We start from the raw sequence: 23,884 nt of genomic DNA, 5'->3' as shown, positions 1-23,884 counted from the left end.
GATAGACTGCAAGCAAGACCCTTAGGTCATGAGATTTTTGCCTTTAACCACAGTTATGTGAAATAGACATTTTGCAAGAAGGTTTTTCTTGTTTGAAAGAAAGCATGATTGTGTTCTGTTATGACTGTACTGAAAGCTTTCTAGAAGGCCATACTTTCTCAAAACACAGCATTTTATTTTGAAATAGCCTTCTTGCAGCAGGCAATCAGCAGCAGGACTCAGGACAGAGGGTGTAAGAGGGATCCCACATTCAAGAGCAGTGGGCAGGGAAGGAGCACCTAGGAGAATCAGATTTAGGGCTAGGCTTTTACTCATCTTCAAAAACAGATAATTTTCATGAGCAGTAGAGAACAACCCAGCCAAATATCTGTTTCTCAACTGACACGTTCGCCAAACATGAGTGAAGAAAGAGCTTTTGCTGTAGCTCAAGTGCCCAAGCCCAATTTATTTATACTACCTTTTATTCCCCCAACTCCCTCTGCCAGTCTGTTTGCTGCAACACGTATTTCCACGCAGGAGTGAATAATGCAAGCAATCAAAAGGTCGTCCAAGGATCAAAACCCTTAAGCTGTTGTTTTCAGGTTTTATTTATGTTTATCAAACTTTTCCAGCTCGTTTCATTATTTTTCGGCTTACCAACCTTGCCAAATACCTCTTTGGTGGATAATAAAATAATTCAAATAACTGAAAAACTGACATCTGATCCAATTTCTCTTGGCAGGCATAGGACTAGGAAATACCAGGTAATTATTAAAAAAAGGAGACTGCACATCCACAAACATTTTGTACATCCCTCAGCATATGATGGTCTCTGTTTCTTTTTGAGTGTTCCATGTCTACAGAAAACTACATGAGATAGATGAGCTACATACATAAACAGACAGATAGAGAGAACAATTATCAGTAAATCAATTGATTAGGGCATAAAGTCTTATTCTTTGTGTGTGTCTGAGTATCTGTCCATGCCAGTCACCACAATTTCTCAAATTCAAAAGTTTTGTTCTAAAATGGCCTATAAACTAAAATAGAAAACTAAACTAAGATGGAAAGTGTCAAAACTGATGTCAATAAATATTTTTCACAAAGAGGGGGAAGGGAAGAGAGTCCACACGACTGATTATGATGCTAATAAGATCATCCCTGTGTAGATAAATTTCAGCCTTTTTCAGAGTTTGTTAGCAGATTCGTGTCTTTGGCAGGACACAGTAAAATAGAAGTGAGTTTGTCCAATCTCCTCCAATCACTTTGCATTATTAATACTACAAAAAAAAATCTACTTTATCTTCTCAGTGCTGTTTCAGTGCTGACTGAAAAAGTCCAATCTTAATAAGCACAGGAAGAAGAAGACTGAAGTGCTGGACTTTGGTCACTGAGAGAAGCCAAGTATAATTTGTAAGGCTTCTTGGCTTTCAGATTGCAGCTCTTGATCCAAAAGATGCTCTGTAGCCTTCACGATTTGGCTAATGATATTGCACACTTCATTTCACTGCCATCGCATTGGCACGATTCATCAGTGGGACAAATATCAGGATGTGTCCTTCCAGAGAGGGAACCTATGACTAGACCAGGTACATCCCTCTATCCAAAGGTTTTCCCTTGAGTGAAAGAATTGGATGGTCACAGGCATGGTCTCAGCCCCTCAGAGGCCCTAGCAGAGCCCCAGTGCTGCTCTGCTGATCCATAGGACAACACACACACACTCATGGAGCAGCTGCTGTTGCGGATCCTTTGCAGCAGTGAGTGATTTGCATCCTCCTGAAGGAAGCAACACCGCTGTTATCTACTAGGCACATCCACTAATTCTGCTGGCCTCTAATTACCATCTCCATCACCATTCACCCGAATCGCTGTTACAAGCAAATTAAGAAATGTCCATTAGGTATAAATGTATAGTCCTACTTGGAGAGGTCAGAGGCAGCAGAACATTGAAAAAAAATCTTCTGCTCTTATCTCCTTGTCTCAGTACTGCGGTTATTACAGAGCCTGAGAGAGAAAGCAATTTTTTCTGCCTCTCAGTGAATCTTTGAGCTTTGATTCTTTCAATGACCATTGACCAATTCTGATCCAAGACCAAGATTTAGACCAATCTGAGATGACTATATTACATTTTCATTTAAGAAGGGTTGTTTCTTTTAGCGACAGCATGCAATAGGATTAGGTCTATGGGGAAAAAACACATCAAAGACATCTGAAAGGGTCAAATCCATCACATTCCTATAACTCTAAAGCATACTTTCAGCATTTTCCTGCATTTCACTGGTTGGGCTTTGATTGCATGACTCTAATCACCAGTGTTTTCAACTATAACTAGCTATCCAAAAAATGTGTGAGGAAGGTGGATTTCATATATTAGGGTTTTCAAGTGCTTTATAAACAGTGCACTGTATAAGCTGAAATTGGGGTAAACAGTTCATTTTTGAGTTTTTGTGTATGCCAGCTGCCCTCCTTTCAGACTAAGTGAAAAAAAAAATAAAAATAGACAGAGAAACCTAGCTTTAGCTGGAACTGAATCAGTTGAAAATCGCCTGTGGGTTACATCTCAAACAAGTCGAAACCATACAGAGTCTGCTAGCAAATACAAGGGTAGGGGATGCAAGTAAGCACAGATCTTCGCTTATACATAAAAACCATGTGATTTTTGCCTCCATGTGGCCTGAGCAAAGGCAACTGGCATGCCCAGCAGTATTCAAGGCACTCTTGTGCCCTAAGTCTCACAGCTTGCCGGTGTTGTCATATTAACTGCATAATCCTATGGATGCTGAAACACTTGGTGTAAGTCTAAGGAGAGGTGGGAGATAGGCTGTAAGCAAAAAGAGAAATATTCAGCCATTTATTAAAAGGACATTAGGGTTTTTTGCAATAATACTCTGTAAGATGTATGTAACATCTGGCATCACCATTAACTCCTGAGAGAGTCAACCCTTCACCTCTGGAAAAGAACTCAAAGGCCTGTCTGTATCACTAGGTTATGAACACCTGTTAGTAACATTGCAAAATCTCCCATTTCCACTATTGCCAGTAAATAGAAATTTTGTATAATAAATACATTAATAAATAAATATTGGTGTTTACACCCAGTTTCCACCTCCAGACATTGATCTTTTAAGGGCATAATCCTATCCACTGTATTTAGTCATTTAACAAGATACCAGGATGACATTGTTTCTCTGGAGTTAGAAGATGCAAGATGTGTGCAGTTGTGTAATTAAAGGTAATGAGTATTCTAGAAACAATCAATTAATTGTTCAAGTATTCTGACTATTAACGACACATCATTAACTACACACTGGAAGTTATTCTTGTGTATAAAGTGCCACCTCAAGGAAAACATTAGCTGAGAACAAGGCTGCATCACAGACCTCCATAGTAGATCAAGTAGTTACATCTTGAATTGAACCTAATGGTCAAGAAATGCAAGTCCTGAAAATCTGGATACTTCTATTTGATGGAAGACATCGTTTTATTTATTCATATATCCAGAAAGTATTGAGAAGCTTCACAGCTCTCTAATCAGATGCATTCAATCTATGAACCATTCAAAACAAGTCTTATGCAGCAGCTCTCAATATGCCAGATTTCTCAACATATGTTAATTAACAGGAGCAAACATCATATTAAATGTAGCTTTAAACATATTAACCACAGTAACTCAGCTATAAGACTTGCTGTCATTTTATGCTAATACTCAGCTTTCAGAAACATGGAACAGCAGATCTACAAACACTGTTGGCAATGTGATAAACCAGGGCAGTGAAGCCGTCAGCATTTGAAAAAGACCTCTGACAGACAGCCCGACCCTTGACAGACAGTCCACCCCATGACAGACAAGCTCTATTCAATACCTTTACAACTGTGCAAAACAAGGCAGTGATTTGTAATCCCCATTAACAAAATCTCACCAGTCTTTTGGCCAGACGTCTGGGGAGCCTTAGGACACTGAAGATACTATACTTAAGAAATCCTTGAAGATTCAGCTCCTTTAAATTCAAAGTGATCTGGAGCTCTTTGTTCTTGTCACTTCTTGCAGTTTCCAGTTCTTTGTCTGAGTCTGGTAAGACCTCTACTTACTTCAGTCATTGCTTTTCCTGCCTCAGCTACAACATCCTTGCCTTTATCTTTCCAAGGACACCTCCTTTGGCTTCCTTATCTCCTGGTCTGCTTATAGGGTTTTAAATCACGCAGTGGCAGCTACTCTTCTCATTACTTTTTATGGTTCAGCCATTGGTTACAAATGGTTGGCAAATACACTGCCAGCTACAAACCACAAGCCTAAAATGTTCTCTGATGGCCCTCTTAGGATAAAAGTGGCCACCATCCAAATCAAGGTCTGACTGTGGTGTGGTATCACATGTGCTTCCACCACTGTGTGCTCATTATAATATAGCTGATAGCAGAGCTAAAGGTTCTTTCTGGCAGCAGACACAGTGGTCAACCCAGATTCATCCTTGGTCACCATAAGCACCATAAGCATAGTCTTACTTCTTTGGATTGGTTCAGCATTTTACAGCACTCAGACAGTAATTAATACCATAAGTCATTGACATGGCATTTGACACATTTATAACGCTAATTCCACTACCCAGCTGGACATTTCAGGATCAAGAATATTCACTAAGCATTTCCTGCTTCCTAGCACAATCTATAGGAATCCCACAATGTATGCTCAACAACCTAGATCATCTTAGCATAAAAACAGTAGCCTTTTTCAACCTTTTCTGCTGAACAGCATCTTTGGGATCTCTTTGTTTCAAGACCTAAAGCCTTCTGGAACGAGCGCTTGCAATGATCAGTTCGATAACAGTTGTCCCACTTCAATCTATTGTTTCAGTTATTCGAATTATAAGTCAACGTTTACTCTCTCATTCATTCTCTTGAAGAACAAAAAAGAATATATTAGCAAACATTATTCATGATATAATATGTTAACATTACTGGAAGTGGTGTGAGAACAAGCATTGTTGTAACCATTTTTCTGACTCCTAAATACTAAGGACATGAACAATAAAAGAAAATGTTCCTATTGATTTCTTATCTAGTATTCCTTTTCAATCCTATGGCATATTATTTAAAATATATCAGCACAACTATTCACATCAGCACATTGTAGCCAATAATGGAAAGACAGCAGTGCTAAAGCAGGTTTTAATCTTATGAAATCAGTGTCTTTTTTTTTCATTCATGGCTCCAGTATGGCTGACTTTTAATTCTCTCCAAAAATCAGTTACTGTATTTATTAGTAGCATATTGTGTCATTTCTTAGGGGGCTTAGACATCTGTAATAGAAGGCGCTGAACAAAAAAAAAAAAATTAAAGTGATTTTAAACAACTTAAATTTCTTCCTATCACTTTTTCAAAAATATCCAGTGAAAAATAGCTTTGCACTAAGTGAACTCATATTGCCTACTTTTGCAATGCAGCTCAGACTTGGTTCATGCATTTCTGCCAGGTTTCTATTGCATCTTCCTCTTTCTGCTGGTTCCTGCTAACAAGGAATGGAGTGAGAAGTACAAACTGGATTGAGGGGGCACTCCCAAGGGGAACAGTCAGCCCAGAAGTGAAATAGAGTAAGTGCAAGTCCAGTTCTGCCTTACAACTTTCTGAGTAACAGCCAAATAGCAGCCAAGATATGACCATATTTTAACAAAATAATCTGTAGATTGAATGAATAAAAGTTTAAAGGCAGGTGTCTAAAACCCATTTTTAAAGATACCTAAATATGCTTGAGTGTTACAGCCAATGTATTGAGTACTAGAGATTTATCCTCTTCCTCTGATGAAATGCATCATTTAACTCAGGAAGTTTCCATTTCCTCTGGAAGCATATTGACTACTTTTGAGTTCTAAAAGCTTTTATTTTCTGAAAGTAGAACACCTGCTGCTATGCTCAAAAGACCTTATTTTCGATAACCACACAGTTCCCCTGTGCCCTTGGACAAGACCTGCAGAACAGTCAGAGCAGAGTTTAATGTTTCACATTCGGGTGCTTTGCTATAATTAAAAAGATTCTTTTCATGATAGCTAACCACTAGTCATGATTTCTATTCTGTATCAGTAGAACATCTTTTAGAGAACCTAAAGACTTTCTCTCTTTCTCATTATCTTTGTTAATTTTAGACTTACTTCCTTTATATAAAAGACATTATAGTGCTGTCATTACAGAAAAGAGTTCAATGTACTTCCTACCATCATCACTTGACAATTAACCTTAGAGTCATTTAAACATAACTGGAGAATTTTGTTTCAACAGGTGCTTTCCTACTACCTTCTGGCTATCATAAAAATAACTTTTGATGGCACAACTCACTTCTTGGAAGAATAATCACAAAATTTTTCCAGTTTTATATACAAAATTCAGTGCTGCCATGCTCAAGTGAATGTACCAGTGCTGAATGCATTTGGTTTTAAATGTTGACAACAGCAATCAACTAGATGTACTTATTTAACTTTACAGGACCACTTATGTGTTCAGACTCACACTGATCTAACCTTTCGAATTTTTAACATTTTGTACCTAACCTATCTTAGGCATCATCTCTGACTTGACTGTCTGTAATAAATGACTTAAAAGGTTGGAATTTCCCTAGGGAGCTGTTCCTGTGCCACTGTCAAATTTGAAGCAATTGTGGAGAACTACGCTTCTACAATAAGAACTTTGGCTAAACACCTTAAAAAATGGGGCCTTCATGTCCCATCAAGTCTTCATGGCACACCAGAAAATAATTATGTCCATGGAAAATCACCTTTCTCCTTGAGATTTACTGAAATCAAGTAGAGGCTTCAGCCATCACCAAATGCTGAAGTTCATGTACATTGTACTGGATTATAAGATTTTAAACAACTGGCAGAATAATGGTTGAGTTTAGATTGTTTGCCTTCTTGACAGATGCTTATGGGAACTCCTTTTACCATAAACAAGATAAGAAGTGTTAACTTCTTATCAAAAAAGGTGAAAAGAATCATCTTCTCTAGATACCTTTACTTCCTTTTCTGACAGGCCTTGACATCAAGCATGGATTATTAGCTGAAAACTGAGAAGCTCCTTTCAGGTGCCTGGTCTGTCCAACCCCTGACCCAGCAGTTTATCACTTATCACTCACATTTACTGAGACCCTAAGTTACATTTCACTAAAGGAGCTTGTACCAGCTAGCTAAATAGAAGATATCATCTCTCCCTAGGAAGCCTTCCTCTCTCCTTCCTTTCAGTTTTAACAGCTCTGATGCTACCATAACCCATTCCTCTCCTCAAGTGCTCTAGCCCCTAAGCCATGCGGCAGTGATTATCCTAGCTAAATTTGCCTCTGTCTTACATTTCAGTTTCTCCAAACTGACCCAGTAGGTGTCATGAGGATAAGTCTGACTCACTGCCTAATCCCCAAATATTCTGATATGTGGTCTTCCCTCCACCAAATCTGGGCTCCAGAATAATGTTTCTCAAAATATCATTACTCCTACTAAAGTAGCAAACCTGCATTGAAGCTAACTAAATCTTCTAAATGTGCTTAATTTCCAAGGCATGGAAATGAGCATGTGATACATCTGCAGATATTCATTTATTAAAATAGTTTCTGACAGAAGGAAGCTTAGGAAACAACATTCTTTTTACTTATGTGCTTACTTACTTTCTCAGTGGAGAAAGAGCAAGATTCATTGAAAAAAATGTTTCTAAATAAGGACTATTGCACACATGCAACCTTTTTAAGTTTAATTCACCTAATCATTATCTCAAAGATCATTTCAAATTGCTGACACAAAAAGGCAGAGCACTTTAGTTTACTACCACTTTATTTTCAAGGCACATCATATCAATTTACTTGTACTATAAATTGGTGAGTTGTAAGCATCTGTCAGCTTCATTCCTGAGAGTTCAATTTGAACTCCTAAAAGTACCTGAGTGATTTTAGGTCTTCTGGTTTTCTGTTCCCAAAAGACTCCAACTACAGGTTGTTAAAGGTCCTTAACCTTAATAAAACCCATTTGTGCTGCACAGCAGAGACCTGCCCAAGTCAACTGGACATGTGGCTATTTTGTTATTTTGAAAACTCTTCCTGGCTGGAGGTCAGGTACCCAAAAGGAGAGGCAGTCAGATGTAGGGAATTCTTCTGTAATCGCAGACTTGGACTTACTCTGGCCCCAGCACTGGGCTTCAGAGCAGGAGGGAGACTGCAACTGATGGACTCATCATTTAAATCCCCCAGCCACATGGTCAATGATCACTGCAACCCATTCATCTGGCTTTATTTACATAAAAATTCATGTGCTGAGTCAGGCCTTTGAATCTAAGGATAATTATTCTGAGTAAACTACATTAGATAACAAAAGCACTACAAAAATATAATAGGTTGCCTGGAGCTAGAGCTGAAATGTTAATGAGTTGTAAAAGTGCCTGTTTAACAAGAGATTCTGTTATTTCACTTTTTGGAGGTTTTTTTTGTTTTTGTTTTTTTTTTTAGTTTGAGTAAGTTTAGTAATAAGTACCTTTTATTTTTTCCATCACACTTCTGCAGGCAATATCATCTACAATCAAGCTTCATTTTTCTTATTTGGAAGAAGGCAGTTTAAAATCATTGTTCTTTCCAGCCATAGTTGCTATGGTTATATATATGTCAATATACATATAGATGAAAGGACGAAGGTCACCCAACTGTTCACCTTTTAAAGGGGACAGCTTCAACTCAATGGATTCAGAGCTGGAATCCAAACTGCCCCTTCCCAATAACAATGAACCATCATGAAGAGAAGACCAATGTGCAAGTTGACTACACTACCTGTGAGAGACACCCCTGCTGTCTCTGCTCGAGCCATTCTCAATGGATGTAGATGCAATTGCTGAACGTGCAAAGTACATAGCATAGTTTTCATGCCTCAGTGATGCTTTGCACTGTCATACAAAGCACCTTCATAGCAAATCTAGGCCCTTTCTGTTCTATGTCACACTTACACTGCAAGTCTTTATGGTATAAATCACATATAGTCTCTGTCATCTCTGATTCTGCTGTATTTTGCCAGAGTTTTATCCCATTGCTGGCCCAGTCAGATTACCCATACTTTAGAGTGAGCAAGAAAAAAAAATCATGTGATTTTTTGACATTGATTTTTTTTCCAGAGCATTTTGACACTCTTCTGTTCCCAACTGGCCATTAGTCACTATATGAAGATCAGTATTTTCACTGACATGGAGGAAAAGTATATGCCTTTCAATTACACTCACCATGTAAGAACAAATTCTATAGTATTCGCTCAAGGCATTGATCCTGTTAACAAGAACTGGTAAGTCCATGTAAATTTGCTTCAAGACTTCCAAAAAAACAAGGTGATTGTTTCCTCTGCTTGCCTAGCAAAATTATAGGACATTTTTCTTAAACAAACATAGTTCTTACCATAGCACAGATCAATTGTAAGTAGACTCTAACTTCGGTGGTTTTAGAGAAACCTTATTATAAACCAATCCAGTATGTAGTCCATCAAAATTGTTGAAGCTGTTTCCTATTACATGCACAAGATGCAGCCCTGCACAAGCCTTGGGGCAGAGAAGCTCCACAATATACTATTTCTCTCCATGAACCTGAACACATGGCCAAACACAGAGTTTTAGGAGCTCATCAGACCAGACTGAACAAGAATTTCTTCTTAATAGCTGTATAATGACCAGGTGAATTATGAATATGAATATTCTTCCAATCAGTTATGGTGAGGCAAAAAGAAGAACCAAATATTGACAATTCCTCTCCCTCAGGAAACTTTCACTTTATGTTTATTTTTATTCCAGAGCTATGAAAATTAAGATTAAGTTTATACTGTATAAATATATTAGCATAAAGCCTGAATGGGAAGGCAGTAGTCATTACTGATATCAAGCTGATGATGTAAAATAATTGCTTTCCTTTATCAGTCTTATTATCAAATGATCTTGTTACAGCTAGAGAATTACCTATAATCACTTGCACAGAGAGGATTTTTGGCCCAATCAGAAAAGAATAATTAAGGATTAATTAAAACACTGTGTGTGTTCTTTGTGTTTCACTTGACAGTTTGCTGCATTAGCCTATTAGACAACGTTTGTGAAGTGCAAATATAAAGCAAGGTGTGTCTGCACTGAGTACACAACTGGGAACTGGAAACATGACTTTAGTCCATTTATAAAGTTTTCTCATTAGATTTCAATTCAGGAGTAATGCCACAATGGTATTTAAAGCATATTCAATCACTCATGACAGAAAAGCTAGACTGACATTGCGCAAATGCTGTTTGATTATTACCAATCTATCATGTCAGTTAGCAGGAGGAAAAGATACATTTCAATTGATTTCAAAAGACCACAGTGACAAATGGGTTCTGGGAAGCTGGGCAACAACACATTCTGGATCCTGATTAATTTGGTATATACAAAACTGCTCTCTGACCTTTTTTAAGTGTACCACACACTCTTCAACACAAAATGTGAAGACAACATGTCTAAACATTGAATTTTGTTTGGAATATTATATTTAATTCTTGTATTTGTAGGCTCAAATTTTACAGCATACCCCAGTCTCAGAGCAGCTCTCAGAGGCATAGTGATCACAACATTCATCGAAAACCTGTATTTCTACTCATATTGTAATATTATGACCATAATTAAGCAATGAAATGGTGTCTATGAAAAAATGACTCTCAAAATTTGTACTGGAAAAGTCTGTTTGATTATGTAGGAAAAAGCACAATCAGAATATGCTTCAAAAATGCTGAAAAGGAAACATCACCCATCAGCACTGCATTGCATGTTCTAATCCCTCTAGCTGTTTTTAGGGGTACCTCATGCAATAAATAGACTAACTGATTAAAGCAATATTCTCCACTACATTAAGTTTTCCTTGTGAACACTAGTAGTGAAGTCAGAACATGCAGGTTTTTCCCATGTTTTCTATGATCTCAGATTTATTTACAAATACAGAAGACAACCTTCAAATCCAACACTTTGTATCTCTAATTAGAAAGCACATAAACTTGTCAGTATATGTGATTCCCTGAGAAAGATTCCACTACCATAGGGAAAGCTGTGGAAGTAGATGAGATGTATTCACTGGACTATTTTGAGATCTTGCAGGATTGGAAAGGTGAAAAGAAAAAGGTGAAAAAGAAAAAGGTGAAAAGAAATAACAGAAATAACAGAAATAAATAACTGGAACAGGCTGCCCTGGGAGGTTTTAGAGTCTCCTTCTCTGAAGGTCTTCCAAAACCGCCTGGATGCCGCCCTGTGCCACATGTTCTAGGTGTCCCTGCTGGAACAGGGGGTTTGGACTACATGATCTCTAGAGGTCCCTGCCAACCTCAACCATTCTGTGATTCTGTGATTTCCCATTTTTCCCATATGGATACTATAGTATCCATAAAAAATGGATATGCCTGTTCCAGGCATTTTTTTCAGATTCTACTCTGCTTTGGAACACTATAGAAACACAGAATCTAACAAAAATCCTATAAAGGTGCATTTTCAAGGATGGAGAACAGAATAGACAAAGAAGAATTTCTACTATGGAAACTATTGCCTGTCTGGTTAGAATTACGTAATAGAGAAGATGGCTTTGACTATTACTGTGTGTCACAGACAACTAAGTGCAAGGAGTCATAAAAACACAAGCTCTTTCATCATGTTTTTTTCACATCAGCTTTGATGGTCAACGCAATAAACAGAAAGAAGTGGTACCCCCTTCTGCTAATGTGACTAATGATTAACTCATACTGTCAGCACTGAGGGGAATATTCCAACAATTAATGGGAAAAGTGTGAAGTATAATCTACTTGCTTCTACAAGTTGAGAAGCTTGAAAAAAAATTAAGGTGAACAATAATTACTGTGAGCTGATGCAGTGAAAAAAAAAACAGAATTAATTGTCTGATTCAAAGTCTGCTATCTGTTGCACTGCTGCAATTGTGGAAAAACATCTTTTGACTTCACACTGAGAAACAAGATCCAGAATATGACTCAATGCAAGGTAGTCTTTCATTGAATGAGATCTTCCTGGCACTTCTATCACTTTCTTTTACTGCCAACTGGCAAGAAGCGTAACACTGTTGCACAATTCCCAGTAAAGACCAACACATAACAAAGACTTGGAAAAATTCCTTCATTTCGGGTTCAGCTTGTGAATTCTGCTTCCTAAGCAAATTCTGCCTTCCCTATATGCTCATAGTTTCTTCTTTTTTTTTTTTTTTTTCTGATTAGAACTACACTGAATTTTGAAAGTCTGGATTCAGAATTTCCATAAGATCTGTTTTCTCAGTTTAGACGTCTTTATTTTAGCTGCGATGTCAAAACATTCCCAGTTTTCCCACCGCCACAGTGAGATTAAGCTACAAGGTTTAGTCATGATTAACTAAATGTGTTTTTCTTTGCCTAGCAGGATTATAAAATCAATCAGAAAATGCAGCAGCCATCTGTTCTTCAGAAAAAAAAAATGCACTTAGGTAAACTTTTACTCATAGTTTCAGTAATACTGATCATAAAGTGAGAGGCTACTTGGTGAGAGAAGAGACAGAAATTAGATTTTGGATTGGCACTCTCTTGTGAAGTAATAGAAACCAAAAAGTATCTTTCTCCAATCGATTTCTTTAGGGTGTGCAAGTTTCACAGGAAAATAAATATGCCACACACCTTTTATAAGAATTAAAAAAAAAATCAAGGCTCTGAAATCTTCTGCAACAAGCTTCAGTCCATTTACTTAGACCCATGACATATGGACATATGATCATAACCACTTTGAGTGACTGACTTAGAGAAGTACCATTATAATGGTACTTTCTCAACCTAACTATTACTCAAAAATTATATATTTGCATGTTGGCTTTGTGAATCATAAGCAGGCAGGGGAAGAGGGTGTAAGCTGGGATACACTAGTCTGACACCTGAAGTGGGATTCACTGTCTCACATCATTTGTTGAAAAATGCACTTTGAAGTTAATCACATTGCTTTCACCTCAATAACCAATGTAGACCCTGAATATTTAATTATGCTACTGGTTTTATAACTAATCAATCTTTTTCATTAAAATCCAGTGAAGCAGACAACTGAGATAATTACTGAAGAATCATCTTAATTAAAAATTTTAGCTTCTAATTAAGAGTCACTGTTTACCTCATCAGAAAACTATTAAGATTCAGGACAGGCTTATTCTGTTCGTTATTTCTTTTCACCTTTTTTAGAAAAAAATTAAAAGAGGTTTGGGCAAAGTGAGCGATACAGGTTTTTATGTTAAGATATTATTATAGTTATCCCAGGGAAACAAAGAACATCCACAAGTCAGTGTCATTGTCTGTCAGAAACCCCATAGCATATTTACATCCAGAGTAATTACTGAATATCTTTGCATCTAAATTGAAGCTGCCTTGGTCATTGAAGACAAAGCCATGCCTATAGCTAAAATGGACATGATAAACTACATAATTTCTTTATTGTTTTCCAGCTACAATAAGGATCATTTTAAAGTTCTGCAACATTTCTTTCCTGCAATCAGAATCCAGTCACTCCAGTTTGCATTGCTCTTTAAATGAATGCCTCTCATCTAGTTGGATTTGCTTTGACTTCAGCAAAGCACAGTCAGACATTTCACCTAGTGAACTAGGAACGTTTAATAGTCAAATGACATCACAGAAAACGTGAAGCTTCACCAAATTCATACTCACTATAAGGTATGAGAATCAGCTAAAAAGAGGCAGTGCCTTCAACTTCAACCGACAGAATTAACTAGGGAAAGGAATTACCCAGTCATAACCCAAGTATGATTACCTCTCTATACATCCCAAGGTAAAAGATATCTGTGTTTATCCAAATAGAATGCTATCATTCAATTAAAAAAAAAAAAAAAAAAAAAAAAAAAAAAAAAAAAAAAAAAAAAAAAGTGATTTCAGGCTAAGACATTGAGTTCAGGCATTTGAAGTGCACAGCTAAACATGTATATCTAAAATGATTTCTAACAAGCACCATCTGTTATAGACAGAGCAAATTTTGTTAGGATCAGTTCTGAAACATAAACAAAATAAAAGTTTGTTTTATAGAAACCTCTTGTTCTATATATTCATTTATCTATTTTTGCTGATGTCCTGTGGTCCATGGCATAAGGAACAAGGCAAAATCTCAGTTTTCCCTTTTGGTTGATGAATATTTCTGAGTAAAAGAAAGCACAAATTGGAAAATAGTTGATCCATAAGAAATGAAGAAGATCCATGAAAAAATAAATTTACCATACTCCGACTACTTACTTCTTAACAATTATGGTTCAGAAGAAAGTACGGGATAATAGGTTCATTTTAAGGGAAAGTGAGACAGAGAGAACAGAAGATGTTTAGAGGAGATCTGCATAGGGCATTAAACAGCAGCAGTTGCTGGCTGCTTTCAGACAAAGGACTGTTGCGCCAGTGCCTGCACTTAATCAGTCATACTTGCTCAAACCTTTAATAAACTCTGATTGCAAGTGTCTGAAGTGGTTGTTGCTCCACTCAACTGTTTATCTGAGCACAAGCAATTGACTGGTAGGCAACTAGCTGCAATACAACACTATCTTTCAAAGATCACCAACCAGACTAAGATTTTAGGGAAGTCGGAAACGCTAGTAGGCATCCTGGGATCTAGCCCAGGGGAAAGAGTAGACAAGAGGTTACATCTACAGAGGCATCTGGCTGACCTCCCTGAATTTCAGGTGACCTGACCCAAAAGGTATTTCTTCCAGAAATTGTCAATCCTGACTACACAGTTCCCAAGCCACAGGTACTTTATTTCACTTATCCCAAAACACAAACTCTAGTGTCACTTATCTGATTGAAACCTCTTCCTGCACAAAATTTCTAAGACCTCTTGGAAGCCTACATCCTGTAGGCATGTTCAGATCTTGGAGGTCAAGTTCAAATGCTCATTTTCTTTCTTCTGGAGGAATAAAGCATGTGTATATTCTCATAACTGGGCTCTTTTTTTAGAGACATTTAAAAAAGAAAGAATATCTTAAACAGGAGAGAGATAGAGGGAGAGCCACATTTAGCATGCTATTATGCAATTCACATGTAACACATGCTTCCACATCTCTGCTCCAGAATAGGTAAGAGATCATGGAAATCTTGGGTTTAAAGGAAGAAGAACTGAGAACAAGACCAAAAGTAATCATTTTAAGAAGAAATAGAGTAACCTCATTTCAGCAACATGTTTATACCTGCTAATCCAAAAGGAAGAGAGGGGCATTTTCAGTGCTGCATCCACAGGATTTGGGGCATGTCTTTTCTCAGTTTTCTGTATTATCAATTATTAGTGCCTGTGGTTCCCGACGCCTATATGGGCAGGTATGTTCTAGCCATGGAGATAGCAAGATTAATCCTTGTAAAGATAAGTTCCATTCTCCTTTACATATCCGACCATGAATGCCTTTTACTACTGGAGAATGTGCCCGTATACAACCTTTATTGTAGACACTAATGGAAAACACATGCTAGACTAGTTATTTATTATATCTGCAGGAAAACTAATGACATGAAACAACCACAGTGCCTCTACATTGACACCCCATAAAACTTCAGGCCTACTTTTTTAATCGGTAAAGCTAAATAAATTTATTGCTTAATTATGTCTCAATTCATGAAGAAATGTGATTTTTGATTTGCTCAAAATCATAATCATCAGAACAACAACAGCTAAAATATCAGGGATTTAAACATAAAAATTCCCATCCTTCCTATGCCCACCATTTTAACACTCCTTTAACAAAATGAACTGTCTACTCAGTAGAGAAACAAGTCTCAGAGTTTACGCTTACTCTGCTCCTGGGGTTGGGTTGCTTGGGTGGTCCAAGGGCTTTAACGAGTTTGAAACGTTCTGAGTACATGGTTGGACCTCAGCTCCGGGACAGTGGTAACAGCGCTTACTACAAAAATTGATGGTTTTCCACATAAGACTAGTAAGACTAATAAGAATTGAGAGCTACCATGCAACAGTGGGCTCTTGTTAGTGTGCCAGTAAGTGAGTAGAAAGTTGATAACAAAGAAACTCCTTCAAGAAGACCTAGTCGACAAGTCAGCTCTTCAGATCATTGCAAGAACTGTATTTATTTGGGTCAATCTGAGGACTACTGAGAGACCTCTGACTAGAGAAAGAATGGCCTATAGTTATCTTTTTTTGTGGTAAGTTGATAGATTTTACAATTTCTAACGGCTGTATCACCTGCCTGCAATACAGAAGGCAGCCTGGGGATTCACAAAAGCATAACAAAACTAGTCCATGTTAGCCCACTCTTGCTTTCAAAGCAGAGAGACTGTAAGGCCAAAAAATAGAGTAAGGAAAGTAAGGAGATATAGCTTTAAAAAAAAAATCTTAATAGATCCAGGAAAGGTGCTACCAACCCAAAAATCTTACAGCAAGGTCCTAATAACTGCATTCTGGAAAGACAACAAAAGAAAAACCCTGTGTGAATGAGAATGACACCAGCAGAATATAGGGTGCATTTGCAGGCACAGAGCAGGGAAATACAGTATTAAGGCATAAAAACATCAAAAAATTCATTTACAATCTGATAAGCACAACAGGGAAAAAATATATCAGTGAGACAAAATGGTGCAAAAATAATTAGTTTTGAAAATATGCAGTGGAATGCATGCAAGGACAGCTCAAGACAGAGGAAATTGAGATTTTCTGACACACTGGAGGAGTTGGGGATGACTCAAGCACTCTCTGAATGCAGTGTCAGGTAATGCATACAGAGCAAAGGCTGCCAATAGCATTAGGGCCAAAGTGGGTGAGCAGCTCCAGCATACAGCATAATTAGGTGTAATTGGAAAGGTGGAGGAGGCATCAGAATCAGTTAGCTTGATTGCTGCAAGTAAGGGAAAAACAAGCACATGCTGAGTTGCTCTGAATGTGCACAGGCCCTTGAGACCCACACACAGCTAAGCCAAGGAAAACTGTACCACATGCACATACATAAATTGCAAGGATCCCACAAAGATTGTGTTCAGTATAATAGGGATGGGTATCACCTACTCTGATCTGCCAGGGAAGGCAGAAAGGTCATTAGTTCCATTACTGTGTCAAGGAGAAAGCACTTCTATACATTAGGTAGGCAGAATTGAGCTGCCCAAGCTATAGCAAGAGCAGACATGAGTATAACCAAAAAAAACTTCAAGGTAATTGCAAGATGCTGAGCACGAAGCCTAAACCTGAAAAAAAAAAAAAAAAAAAAAAAAAAAAAAAAAAAAAAAAAAAAAAAAAAAAAGAGAGAGAGCAGAACAAGCACTGCAATAATATCTTAGAAAGGGAGATGGGAAGAGGAAAAGTCATCTGATCTAATCCTAAAAGGGAGAAAAGGAAAATGCTTTAAAGCATGAACCTCCACAAACTGGAAAAATCTGCACAATTTGCACAATTGAGGCATCACCATCTGATCTGAAGCCACCAAGGAAAGAATTAAAAGTGAAAACAAAAATCAGAAGGGAAAATCTTGCAGCAGCTCTTTTCTCATACAATAGTACAATGACATAAAAAAGAGAAGGAGCAGAAGCACAACACTGATGTTCTGTCATACTTACGGCTCAGTCACAGAAATGGAGAGAGAAGTACAACATATTTATACCACTGTTTTGTTTTTAAATATAGCTAATGAGGCCTGAATATTAGGCAAAATAGCATAAGCTTCCCTTGCTATTGGAGATGTTGGATTAACAAGAATGCAAAATCTGTAAGTAAGATGTGAACTAGTCCAAAGGGAATGGGAAAAAATAATTCCAAAGAATATTTCTTTCACACATTTTGAAAAAAGTCCATGAAGGTGTTGAGTTGTGGTACTGGGAAACAAGAGCATAGGAATTGTTCGGAAAAGACTTCCTAGGTGAAAGAAATTCTCCTAGGTAGCTTCATTTATGTAAAGTACTGGAGAAAAAGAACAGCAAGGAAGCAATGACATTTCATGATGCACCTAATACAGACCTGGCAGCAATTGGTACCTGATTTATTTGAGCACAACCAAAACTACTGCCTGCTGATGCTTGATTATTACTGCCATTTTGTCAAAGTAACTCAGCTTAGAAACACACTATAGAGCTCTGCAGTGAGTTAGATCACAATAATATTCACCATGCATAGTATTTACAACAAGCTAATTTGGAATAATGACTTGCAATACATATCCAAGGAATTCTGAATATTTGCAAAGGACAGTACACACAACAAGCAGTTTGCTGCAGTCCAATGGAACAGGTGAAAACACAGATTTAAATAACTAGGTAGATATTACCCAAGACAAATGAAGAGGCACTGAAATCCTTAATTCAGTTTATTATGTTTCCAAAACCAAGCTGTGGAATTTTACTGGCATTGATACTATAAGAACAAGAAATATTGTATTTCAGAAAAGGTGCAAGGGCAGAGGTGGAAAACACTAATACAACATGATGATAATGAAAATATTACGCTATAATTTTAGGCTGCTGGAACATTTCACAAGAAACTTCAGTATCGCAATGCCACATGCCAGCAAAAAGAGAATGATATTTCAGGTTCTTCTGTAATTTAGACCAGCGTACAGTTCATGATTTGGATAAATCTGAGAAACATGAAACAGACTGCTTCTGTATTTTAACCACATTTAATAACTCCTGTCACTTATTCTGAATGTCTGCAAATGCTGCTGATAACTGCAAGCAAATGTGCACCCATACATAGAAAAATATCATTGTCTCTCTTAAAACAGGAAAGCAGCAGTGAAAAATCAGCACTGAATATTGAGTGCAAATTCAAGCACGTGGTATTTAGAGGGTAACAATATGATGTTAGTTCACGCATGTATCATTCTGCCTCCATAAGATATAAGGCACCATAAGAGAAATACTTTTTTTTCTCCCATATTTTCCTCATTCTCTGAGACATACACACAAAAGAAGTGACAAAACTCTCAACGAGGCTGAGAGAGCTGGGCCTGTTCAGCCTCAAGAAGAGAAGGTTGAGGGGGGATCTGATCAGCGTATACAAATTCCACAAGGGAGCGAGTGAGGAGGATGGGGCTGGACTTTTTTTCAGTGGTGGGCACTGATAGCATTAGAGGAAATGGCCACAAACTGAAGCACCAAAAGTTCCACAGGAACTTAAGGAAACATTTCTTGACAGTGAAGGTGACAGAGCCCTGGAACAGGCTGCCCAGAGAGGTGGGGGAATCTCCTTCTATGGAAATCTTCTAAACCCACTTGGACACAATCCTGTGCCACATGCTCTAGGTGACCCTGCCTGTGCAGGAAGGTTGGACTAGATGATCTCTAAAGGTCCCTTCCAACCTTAAGGATTCTATGATTCTATGAAACCAGGGCAACAGAAAGAGTTTGAATCTAGAATGCTCTGCAATTGCCAGGCATTTCCCAGGCTTCAGAATTTACAGTTTAAAGATGCCAAACAAGAACAGAAGATAAAACTAAAGTAATTTAGGGACACATACCATGTCAGTACTCAAGCTGAGTCCAACATTGGCCTTCCTGAATCCCAGTTCAGAGTTTATTCTTCAGATATGTTGCATCATGTGAAGAGTTAGCCATCAGCCAACAACTTGGGTACAGCAAACAAGAACACACTAACAGCCACAAATGTGCTTGGAACTCTTCCTTTAAGGGCACTATGGTATCCATAGATAAGGAAGGCTTCCTCTTACAGTCCCCAGTTTCGCAGACTCTGTAACAAAGCAAACTAGACCCTGATGGGAGTAAACAGGCCTTAGATTCATGTAATAGGAATGCAGATACTACTCAAAACTTTAAAATACAAGAATTTAACTTTAATAAGTATGTGACCCAAAGAAGAGGACTAGGGAACAATGCATCCTCATAGACAGTTGTGATAACCATGTATTTCCATTAATACCCCAACAACACCCTGAATATGTAATGCATTGAAAATTCATTGAAAGAGATAATTAACCAGCAGTATATTACAGGCTCCACAAAGCAATATTTTCTGAAATCTTAATATTCAACTGTAGATGTTGCAACAGGCTTCAGGGTTTCCCTCTTTCTTTTTAGTTCAAATCGCTTACCTATCACTAAAATATTAGAGATAATGAAAAATCATGTACCTGTGTAAACTCTAATAGCAGTAACATGGCAAAGTAGAGCAGAAAAATAATAATAAAAAAAGATAGGCCTAAAGCTGTGCATGGGGTCCCTGGTAATTGGAAGAGTCAATGGCTATACGATTCAAGAAAATACCTTCCCTTGAGAAGGAGAATGATTGTCCTGCATTTATACAGCAGCTAACCAACACTAAGCAGGCTTTCCTTTGCATATTATTGGTGCCAGCCCAATGAGGCAGAAAATTGCATCGTGTCATTTAATTTCCCAATCTTTGTTTTCATTGTATTAATCTTTTGGCTTTGCTTCACTTTATAATTTGAAGGCTCAGCAAGAAGCAAACCAAATGGAAATTCAGCTTACTTTCCTCTCTAGCTGAATGTACTCACTGCAGTTTTGGAAAGTTGAATTCTGCGTAATCCCACCCATGAATAATAATCATCTGGTTTTGTATGCAGACATATTAGTGGTTATTAAAGACTGCCTGAAAAATTCTTTGGATTGTGCCCAAAAGTCAGTCACCAAAACATGATTAACAAATAGGTTACAGGAAGAGAGTAGATAGGGTTTTTTTTTAAGCAGAGATATTTGCCTTGTTGTTATAGAAAAAAATAGAGTGTTTAAGAAGTCTTAAAATTGCCTGAACTTAACTAATTATTTTAAAGTTTACAGTGCCCAAATTGGAAACTCATATCCTGAGGATGTTGAGAAACAGTGGTTGCCTTGGAAAAAGCACAGGAGAAAAATAGGGAGCTTGCACTGCAGTTTGGAAAAAAAATAACACTACCTTGTGCTTAAAGGTAGTTGGCCCACTGGGCTCCATTGCACCAGCACCATTCAGACAAGAAAATCCTACTGAGAGCTTCTGCTATAACACAGGAAACCAGTCAGAGGAAACTAGTTACAGATAAGTGCTTTGCCTCCACCTTGCCTGCCAAGGTGGGAGCACAAGGGATTACATGAGGGCAGGATCCCATGAGGGCAGGATCCCCCATCCTGGCCTCTACTTCCTCATTCTTTCCCTGAGAACACTGTATCTCTTTGTAGAATGTCTGAAGGCTCTGTCCGTTCTTATCTGGGGTCTCGTGTGCATTTTCTTTGTTTTTATTTATTGAACTATCATTCAGACACATTACAAGTTTGTACAAAAAATTCCAATATATATTTCCTGCTGTAGTTATGTAACTCTCATTTCATCAAAACAGGATTCATGAACCATATCTGATGAACAAAGCTATTTTATAAATGAGATGGTTTTTCATTATTTCTTTTTTTTTTAATTTGCCTAAAACCATACAGTTTAAAACTTCCCCTGCTAAGAGATCCAAGGACATATCTTGTCCAGAAAAGTTTGGATCTTAGCCTGTTCCTTTACAATGGTAGGAATTTTCCTTGCTTGCCCATATCTTACTCTCATGAAATGAACACCGTACCATATACTACTATGAGTCACAAGACCTAAACGATGATGTACATAGCAGTAGCAGTTCTAGCTGAGTAAACAGGTATTTCTGGCTCTTACATCCCACTGCCAGAATTACTTTTTTCAGTAGGAGGTTGAAAGATGCATCATCATAGCTGGATATGCAGTGAGGCAGTAGTATGGCTGCTAACTATTAACTCTTCCACTTAAGGGGAAGGCATTACTTACCCAGTTTAAATACATATGAGTGAGAAATTTGTTGCTCTATCTATTTTACATTAGCAGCTACTCGAACTTGCAACACTTTCACCCTAGCAGCTAAGCTGATTAGATGCTCCATTTCTCCTTGCGTCAGTTGTTCAGCTCTGGAAGCCAAAAGTGTTAGTAGAAAACTACAGGCAAGAGCAGAGCAGCCCCCAGGGCTGGTGGAAACCCAAGTTGGTTCATTCACATAACACAGGGCATCAACACACAGGGAGTGCAGGTGTCAGCAAAGCGCATCTCCCTTAGCATGGCACTGCCCCCTTAGAGCTAGCACTGAAGCCTGGCAGCGTCGATAACCGTCAACCATCAACTCTGTGAGGTCTATATAGTTTCCTATGCCTGAGACAGGTTGGTCAGTGACAACCTGTGACTTTCTAGTCTGAGTTTGATTATGTTCATGTACCGTCATATCATCCAGGTGTATTGTTCAGAGAGGAGCTACAAAGTACACTGAGTCCTTTTCAGCAAGACTACCGAGCTGCTCCCAGCCAGAATCCAACTGGGTATGAGCATTCCTCAGATAACTACAGCCACAGCCGAGGGGGAAAGCATGCTAATACGTATACCTTCTTCTCCGCCTGTTTTATCGCTTAGTTCACTCCCCACTGCATTGACTTTTCCAAAGCATTTGTTGTTGTGTTAGGAGGAATAGTGTATTCCAAGATCGTATCTCTAGTATTCCAGATGTACAATGTACATGACATTCAGAATTCATAATGTTCCTATAGTGCTTGAAGTTCACACGGAAAGATGAGCTGCAACTCAGAGTTCAGTCTTAATGAAATCCAAGCAATAGAGCCCTACCGCATCAGAGTTAATCTAGTCTTCAGCAAACACAGAGCGTACAGGGCCACTTCAGTTTGCACACAGACTAATCATTCTTCTGCCACTCGAGACTCTCTATGAGCCTATTTAAAAGAGGCCAAAGGTGCAGGAAAGTCTGATAGATCTAGAGTTCCCTGATATAAATTGAGGCATTCCATGAATTCAGTTCAGTGAGGTTTTCAAAGCTCATTAGCACCAAGAACTGGGTTTAATTCCACATAAAGAAGCACCAAGAACTGGATTTAATTCCAGGATAAAACAAACTTTGATAGCAAGAGGAAATGAAATTATGTACGTACTGACCTACATTTGTCAAGAAACACAACCTGCTTCACCAGATTATGATTGCGACTAGATGGCCCATTGTAAAGTATTATGATATGATATAAATTTGAAGTGTTTTTTTACAAAAGGTGTGAATGTTGATTACTGCTTTTTTTTTTTTTTTGTGCAAGGTGCCAAACAGATTTCACAGGAGATTCAGGAGATGATAGGAATATTGCTGATATTTAATCCAGAACAGAGATAATAGGGGAATATGCATTGAGACAATCAGATTATAAATTTAGTCCTAAAGCCAGCATTTAAATTTGCTTTTCTACCTTTCACATCTTTTTTTTTTTTTAGTGGACTTCATGTTTTCTGAAAAAAAGGGGGCTTTTGCTTAACTATTTCTCCAAAATCAACAGCATTTTCCTTGCTAACATGCCTTGATGCAGAAAGGATAATCTTTTTATCTTGAAATCTTGGCTGCAGAATTAGCTTGAATATTCTGGGGCTGCAGTACTGGATGAGGAGAAATAACACACATCTTACTCTCTTCTACATATTCCACTTGAGGAGCTTACCAAGATGGATCTATTTATTTCTAAACACCTATCTGCGTGTCTGTTGGGTTTCAATTCCTGAGCACCCAGCTGAAGAAAGAGCAAGCATGCCCAAGCCTTGCTGTAACCAAAGAGCAGGCACAGGTCTAGGTCATCAGCATAAAGAGATGCCTGGAGAATAAAGAAAAGACAAGGGATATCTCAGGTAGAAAAGAGTTTTTGCTTTAACTCAGCCAAGACACTTAGAAAGTGCAAGAAATAAAGCAAGAGTCTGTCCCAGAAGTTTTTCCCACTAGATCTCACTTGACAGTTAATATTATATTTTCAAGAAGATTTGCATGTGTGTAGACATATCTATCAATAGCTTGAGGCAACCATGAACTCAGAATCAACTATAACTGTTCCATTTGACTCTACAGGGAATAATAATGAAGTAATCTGAAATATAATGTTAGGAAGGCTGTGGACATCTCTAATAAAAGAATAAA

Source organism: Nothoprocta perdicaria, unplaced genomic scaffold, assembly GCF_003342845.1.
Source record: "Nothoprocta perdicaria isolate Ctin4 unplaced genomic scaffold, notPer1 scaffold_225, whole genome shotgun sequence".
Lineage (NCBI taxonomy): Eukaryota > Metazoa > Chordata > Aves > Tinamiformes > Tinamidae > Nothoprocta > Nothoprocta perdicaria.
The sequence above is the reverse complement of the archived record's forward strand: the minus strand, read 5'-3'. Positions refer to the sequence as shown.